Source organism: Mauremys reevesii, unplaced genomic scaffold, assembly GCF_016161935.1.
Source record: "Mauremys reevesii isolate NIE-2019 unplaced genomic scaffold, ASM1616193v1 Contig114, whole genome shotgun sequence".
Taxonomy (NCBI): Eukaryota; Metazoa; Chordata; order Testudines; family Geoemydidae; genus Mauremys; species Mauremys reevesii.
The window spans coordinates 40,851-48,778 of NW_024100732.1; the positions used below are offsets into that span (position 1 = coordinate 40,851).

At 47.4% G+C, this 7,928-nt stretch overlaps 1 long non-coding RNA gene across 1 annotated transcript; it reads left to right on the forward strand.

Annotated features, from left to right (window-relative positions):
* The first annotated feature begins 1,484 nt into the window (after positions 1 to 1,484).
* LOC120392768 lies at positions 1,485 to 4,406 on the forward strand. Its single transcript, XR_005591781.1, has 4 exons — positions 1,485 to 1,885; positions 2,086 to 2,188; positions 3,282 to 3,347; positions 4,173 to 4,406. It is a non-coding gene; the product is annotated as an uncharacterized LOC120392768 (long non-coding RNA).
* The last annotated feature ends 3,522 nt before the right edge of the window (positions 4,407 to 7,928 follow it).

Below are 7,928 nucleotides of genomic sequence, written 5' to 3' on the forward strand. Positions count from 1 at the left end.
ACATTGGTTCTTCCTTCAAAAACCTCACTGAACAGATCCGGGCCTACTTTGACGATGTATGTGAACAGAACTCTCCAACCCCAGTTCAACCGATCTTGATTAGACTCGATTTACGATGTGTGATGTGGACTCCCTGGGCATTGCTCATGTCAGAGTGCAGAGATTTTAGGCCCCAGGGAAGGGAGGTGTTTTACGGAGGAGGAGAACATTAGGAGGATGGGGATGACATCCCTGCTCCCACAGTCTCACCCTTCTGTTCTTGATTGCCACTGAGAACCTCAAAGAAAGTCTGAATACTAGATTAGGTAGCTAGATAACCATGAAAGGGGGAGTGCAATAGAAAGTGTTGGGCCTGCTCTATACCGTTTTTATGTGAGAGGGTTGGAATGATAATTCTGTTTTGCAGAGAATTTTTGAGATTTCAAATTTTGGTTTTGTTCCTATTTGTGGGAACCCCTCCCCCAAACTTCAGAACTCCTTGTGAAACAGAATTACTATTCTCAACCTAGCTCTGTTGGAAGCCTTGGCCCGGGGCAGTCTGCTCTCAGACTATCCTGGTGCTGGGAACCCAGGAAACTCTGGGAGCTAGAGGTGCCAGGGAGTTGCAAATTTGAGAGCTAGGACCCCCAGGGTCATAGAATTGGAAGGGACCTCAGGAGGTCATCTAGTCCAACCCTCTGCTCAAAGCAGGACCAATCCTCAGCTTTTTATCCCAGTTCCCAAAATGGCCCCCCAGGGACTGAACTCACAACCCTGGGTTTAGCAGGCCAATGCTCAAACCACTGAGCTATCCTTCCCCCCAAAGCTGGGAGCCTGGAAGCCTATGATCCCAGTCAGCCTGCTAGATTGGCTGCCAAGGAGCTGGATGGGTGTACTGGCAAGACACCAGGCAGGTTTCTAAGGACCCTGCCTGGCTTCTGTCTCTAAAATATTTTCATGAATCAGAAAATTCGAATAAAAAATTGGTTAATTAAAGTTTATCTGACTAGCTGTAGTTGCAATCACTTTACTTTAGCGTAGAAGAGACGGCTGTGTGAGGTGCGTGATGGGATTGTCCCTTACTTACCAAGTTGTGGGGCTTTCTTGGCTGTAGGAGAATGATGGTCTTCGCTCAGTGGCCTTTGTCCTATTTGGCATCCTGGCTCAGTTGACAAAGAAAAAATGGAAGGCCTATTTCGCTGAGCAGGTTCGAAAGAGCTGGGTCATACTTCTGCTGCACCTGCAAGACCCAAGCCCCGAGGTTTCAATGGTAAGACCAACAGTGACTTATTTACTAAGCCAAAGGAATCTTCCTCCCAGTGCCAGGGGAGCACTGCTATTCCTGCTTGTTGTGGAGGTCCAAATTCTCCCCTCAGTTCATTGCCCTCCTGCTGAGTCACTTCCAGCCAGGTTGGTCCATGGCTGCCTCACCAGAATCCAGGATAGGTCATGGGTCTGACCCCTACAGGTCTCTGTTCCTGTCTGACTCTTCACCCCAGGCCCCTGCCTCCCCAGAACAGAGGAGAGACCACAGCTGTGCCTGGTGAAGCAGCTTTCATCGGTATATCTGTTCCCAAAAGACATTGATGCTACCTCCAGGTTTCAGTGGAAGCTCTCCCCTCTATTAGTCATTCCTGCATGTTTCTGCCAGTCACATCCAGATGAATCCTTTTTTGTCCTGGAATAGATGAGCAGTCACGCAGATGAGTTCCCTTTGATTGAACACAGCACTCGGTAGGGAACAAGTCAATGGTGTGACGCTCTTTTTCAGGAATGCAGAGCTACATTTCACCTCTGTTTCCCGTTTTTGGGACTGAAGAGACTCCAACATGCGATCAATAAGCACCTTGGTGGCAGAGCCGAGCTGAAGCCTGAAGAGCTCCAGGTGGACATTTGCAGACACCTTGTGAGTGAGCTGTTGAACTGTAGGAGATTATTGACTGGAGGGTGATGGGAAATGTAAATCTGCCCCAGATTCCCATTTTTTCCACTTCTACCCAGCCACCTGTTCTTTCTCTTATTTACCTGTGGTTCATAAAAGCATGTGCTGGTAGTCAAAGGGCACTTCTAGTCAGAGAGAGCTCATGTGTCCCTGATTTCCTCTAGGCCAAAGAAAATGCAGAACTGCTGGAGAACTTGTATAGCACCACCATCGCGTCCTTCAGTAGCAGCTGGGAAGGGATCCGGGCAGGTGCCGCCAACTTAGCTGGTGAGAGATGATGCCCAGTGTCCCTTTTGATATTCCCATTGAGGGAGACAGAAAAAATCCCACTGTGCAGCACTGAGCTGCCATTAATCTCTCTGTGCCTCAGCTTCCCAGCCATAGATGGAGATGTTAATGTCCCTACCTCTCCAGGATGGTGGTCGGAGGAATTCATTAGTTGCTATAAAGTGCTTCGGGATTGTTGCAGGGGAAGCACGGTGCAGTCATTTCGTAGTAGTGCCTGGGACACTGTCACGTAGGGCATGGTTACACTTTGAGCTGGGGGTATAATTCCCATCTTGATGAGACACACCCGCACTAGCCCTTTGTGCTAAAAATAGAGAGTAGCTGCGGCGGCAGGAGCAGCAGGAGGTTTAACCACCCCAAGTATGATCCCATCCAAACCCCAAAGTCTATTCTCACAGTGGCTGCTCCTCCCACGGCTTGTGCTGCCTTAGCTACATTCTAATGCTAGCGCTGTCAGAGCTAGTGTGGGCCTGTCCCATTGAACTGGGTGTGATACCTCTAGCTCAAAGTGCAGACCTACCCAGTGCTGTTCAGTGCTCCTCACTGTGACTTCATCACTGGGAGGCAAGCAGCCCACCTCCCCATAGTGCCTGCTGTTTCACCTTCCTGGCCACAGCACCTTGTCAAGGAAGCATTAGGTTCCTCCTGTTTGGCCCTGTGGCCTCTTCTCCCTAGCACACCCATGTGAGACAGGCAGGCATTGGGGCTCACCTATCAGTCACCTTGTGAGATCCTGCTTAGAACTCGCTTATTCCTGGCCCCAGTCCTTTGCTCAGACCACTAGACCAAACACTATCTTAGTATGTCTCCAATAACTGACTGCAGTGGCAAGAGGAGCACAGACTGTTTCAAGCAAATGGGTTTTATGTAAACATTCTTTTTAAAAAATGTCTCTCTCATTCTCTTCAGTGTGGACTCTAAACTGCTCTAGCATCCTCTTGCCCACAGCTCACCCTTAGGCCCACAGTAGGAGACCCCAAAGACCTGTCTAGGGGCTGCCAATATCACTTTGCACTCAACAAGGGAAGGTTTTATTGTTATTGTTGTTATTTATTTGACATTGTGTATTTAGGCATCATCCTGGAACACACAGACACTCAGCGTATGAAATGGCTGGACCTGGAACATCTGCTGATGTGTAAGTGATAAATACAGCTGAAGTCCTGCTCATTAATGAGTTATAAAGGAATTTAGCTGACAAGCAGCAGTAACCGATACCACTGGTGCAAAGTGCATCAGCCACACATCAAAGGACAAATTCACTCTTGCCCAGTAGAAAGTCAGCCTTAATTTCCCCTGAAGGAGGAAGCTGCAGAAGGTGTGATATGAGTCAGTGCATCTCCTGGTTGTCCTGGCAATGCCCCCTTCCCAGCCAGTGCTCTCCACACTTTGGGCTTTATTGGCTTTCTGTGGACTCCCCAAGTGAGAAGTAGCCACTTTCTGCTACCCCAAATTTCCCACCAGCAATTTTGCTTCCAGTAGGTGCCCTCTATCATGTGCAAACCAGCTTGGACCTGGCCTGTGTTAAATTCCAGGTTGAGTTGAGCTCAGGCAGTGGCTCCTGAATAGAGCTGGAAAATAACTGAAAAGTGGAAGCTATTGAAACAATGGACCTTCTTCCATTTGCAGCGGAGTGGATGACTTTCTGGTAGAGTCAGGGTCTCCCCACAGTTGGGAGCATGGAAGGGACCCAATGAGGGACCCTAAAGCTTTGTTTGTATTGGAGAGCTGCTGTCGTGTGGTATTCAGAAGTAATAAGTCTCCAGCTATTTCAGGCACAGGTGACTATATGAAAAGTGAGGCCTATTCATCTCTCATGTATTTTCCACCCCAGTAGAAGGACTGAGCCCAGTTTCACATTTTTCCATGTGATCATTCTGCTCAGGTACTTCAAGGTTCTGTGATCACGCTTAGCTGTGATTTGACAGTCTGTTCACTAACGTGATGTCCTCTGTAATTTCAGCTCTCCGGGTCCTAGAGAAAGACCCAAGTCCCACTGTCCAGCTGGTGGCAACTGAGCTCATAAGTGACATCTGTCCTGGCCGAGCGCTTGGCGAATGAAGCAGAACGGAGACAAACAGAACAAGGCGCTCCAGTGGTATAAGGGCCCTACCATCAATCAAATGTTAATCCCACCCCTTGACCCCGGCAGCAAGATGTGTCATGTGACCCCTCCAAGGACTCCTCCCACTGCCATCTACCGATCAGGGTGGGTTTCGCCCCAATAGGAATGCCCCGAGGGAAGACTTGACCAATCAAGGGGAGTTCCGGGGCAGGTGACCTGTCCTTTGTGTGACCCCTCTAAGAACTCCTCCCACTGCCATCTACCGATCAGGGTGGGTTTCAGCCACTGGGGATCACTCCAAGAGGAGATTTGACCAACTGGGGGGAATTCTGGGGTGGGGTGACCCATCCGGAAGTGCTTCATGTGACCCTTCTAGGAACTCCTCTCACCACCCTTTACCAGTTGCGATGGGTTTCAGCTGCAGAGGACTGCCCCAAGAGGAGAGTTGACCAAAACAAGGTAGGTTCTCGGAAGGGGTGAACCTCCCAGAAGAGGGTTGTGTGACCCCTCTAAGAACTCCTTCCAATGCCCTCTGCCAATCAGAGTGCAGCACATCACCTCATAAGTCCCAGCGCTGGGCAGAGGAGGCCATCTCTTACCAAGAAGACGTGTTTTATGAATTGTGGAAAGGCTGAGAGGAGACATGGACTCCTTTACCACTCCCCTGAGAACTTCAGACTTTGTTTTAGCCCCGAGGACCTTTGGGCTTGTATGGATAAAGCGCTATAGCAGTTACAGTTCCGAGGAGGGCCCTTTGACTCGACCATTGATAGATACCTCAGGACCCGACCCCGAACCCTCGTGAAGAACCCTGATGAGTGTGACGACTCCCCCCCCCAAAGTGGGAAGATGATCATGGCTTGGGGGAGTCACTGGTGGACAAGGTGAACGGGAAAGACGTTGCTCAGGTAAATGAATGATTAAGAAGCGATGGTCGATCATGGGGGTATAATGGGGTTAGGAATCAACTTGGCATTGCATAAATCTAAGAACAAGCAGAGGGTTGCTTACACTGTTTTTTGTCTGAAAATCTCTCAACAGCTCGACGATGCCTTTCAAGAGGCCTTTGAGAACTTACACATCGGTAGCCCTGTTGTGCATCAGCTGTTTTTGCTCCTGTCTGAGATGCGGATCTCAAGAGGAAAATCCGGAAAAGGACAAAATAGAAGAATGAACCAGCTCAGAGTCTTTCGTTGTAAGGGTCATGGCGTCCATTTTTACAGGTGGCTGTCAAAGGTTGTGTTAAACCAGGCAATTAATTAAACTTATTTAAATGTGTCCCTATGACTGTATCCTCCATACTTGCGTTAGTAAAGACGGTACCAGGAACAGTCCTGTCTCCACAGACAGCTCTGTTAATGAAAATAGATTACATCCCCAGGGATGCTGGGAGCTTTGGTGGGGGAATCTTCTTTTTGAGTGGCCAAAAAGCACAGTAAAACGTTTTAAATAGAAGACAGGTAACAGCTTAGCTTTCAGATCAGATGCTTACACTTTACACAAACTGGCTCAAATACATTTTAAATGAAACAAGACCATTGTTTCAGATGTGGGACGCAATGGCAGGAAGATCTGGTAGATGTGCACCGGTTCTCCAAACACAACAGAGGCTTTAAGACGTATTATCTGACTTTATAAAGAGTGACAACCGGAGCTTTCACAGAACTATACGTACCAGTCCTGCTGATGTTAATCCTTCACATTCTCTGAAGATATGGAAAACAGTTTATAGAGATGGTTTTAAAATAAAACCAGTTGTTGCCCCTTTTAGAAAAGGCGACCACGTGAGACTATCTAAAGTTAAAGGAGCCTTTGAAAAGGTTATGAACAGACGTTTACTGATGAGCTATTTATAGTGGATGAAGCCTTAACCAGGAGCCAGAGACCTGTATACTGATTAAAAGATTACGAGGTGAGACAGTTACTGGATCTTTTGCCCTGAAGAATTACAAAAGTAAACCCCAAACAAGACAGGATTTACAGGATTGAAAAAGTTCTAGCGGATAAAGGAAAAGGGAGAAAAAGCAGCTACTGGTGAAATGGTTTGAGGAGGCGATAAGTTTAACAGCTGGGTGGAAGCTTCTCAACTCTGTGACATTTAGACGTGAACAAAACAAACAAACAAAAGATTCCTCCTGCAAAGACAGAGAGAGAAAAATGAGCGACAGCGGGTTCTACATTACGTTGCCCAGCAATGCCAGCTCTGCAGTTTTGCTCAGAACACCAGCTTGAACTTTACAATATGGCTAATTAAGCCCTGGGATATCCAGAGAGCCTGGGAGGTGGGTTAGTGGAAATACAATACCCGCACAGCCGGAACACTATCAATGAAGACACCCCTTTTGAAATCACCTTTGCAGGTGTGGCATGGAGTTTATCCTACAACGAGGTTATTACTCGTCCATACCTGAATTATTGGATCATATGAACAGTACTGTGGTTCGTCATCCCACACCGCCTGAGGTGGTCATGAACTACGACCCTGGGGGTAGAAAAGTTAGTCTTAAATCTGCCAATTTTACTTGTATGTTTTCTATCAGCGGGGAGCTAGCTAACATTCTAGGTTTGGGCCGAAGCATAGAGTCCAAAAATTCCCCTTCTCAGCAGACATCACACGGCTTTTAATTTCTTGCGTCTGTTCACAGATATTGTAGAACATGAGTTTGTGGGGGACTTTTCTGTTCCCCTGTTACATTGTCTCTCTGTCCGAGGAAGGAACAATGAGTTTGTCACCATCACCTATGATAAACCTCATTACGTTCCTGTCAGAAAACACCACATCGATACCATTACCATTGAAATAAAGACAGATCAGAACAGACACGTCTTGTATTGCTTTGGCAAGGTGATCATCAAGGTGCACCTGTGTCCCGGAGAGCGAGGTTTCTAAAAAGCAAAACATTTGGCGATCCTAAAAAATTACAGCGACCCCACCATCTACAGGAACTATTACAAAGCCCAGGTGGGATATGCCCTTCCTGGATGTACGAGGCTGGCGTAGGTGGAATATTCCATAACCAAGCCTCTGCAACCAGATTTCGAGGCAGAACACTGCGTGAGAGGATACATGAATCTGGTACAGACAGCTGGTAAACACGTGAAAGATCGTTCTCTGTTAATCAACCGTGAGGTTATACCTTGTTTGCCTTTGACCTGTCTCCCAACCAGGAATGCACCAATCACTGTTCCCTGTTTAAAACCGGGAACCTGAGAGCAGAAATACATTTTGGGATGGCTCTAACCATCACCGTCAATATGATCGTGTATGGGGTTTTTGACAACATCATAGTGATAAATCAGAGGAGAAATGTTCTGCTTGACTATATGTGAACATGGACACCGTGCAGCTCTCACGTGTCTCATCAATGACCCCTTACACAAAAAAGAATTCCCTTATGATTGGCTCCCTGGCAGCAAGTTGTCTCAGAAACCCTTAGGTTTGGTGGTCAACACGCATCCACATAACCAACCCGGTGAACATTGGCTCACCTTGTATCTGGTGAAGTGTAACCGTGGAGAGTTTTTTGACTCATACGGGCACCCCCCACCCTGAATAGCGTGTTTCCTAAAAGCATTATGAAATTTTTAAACAAAAATGCCACAGATAATGTGTTTCACAATAGACAATTATAAGACCCCCACTCTGTCGCCTGC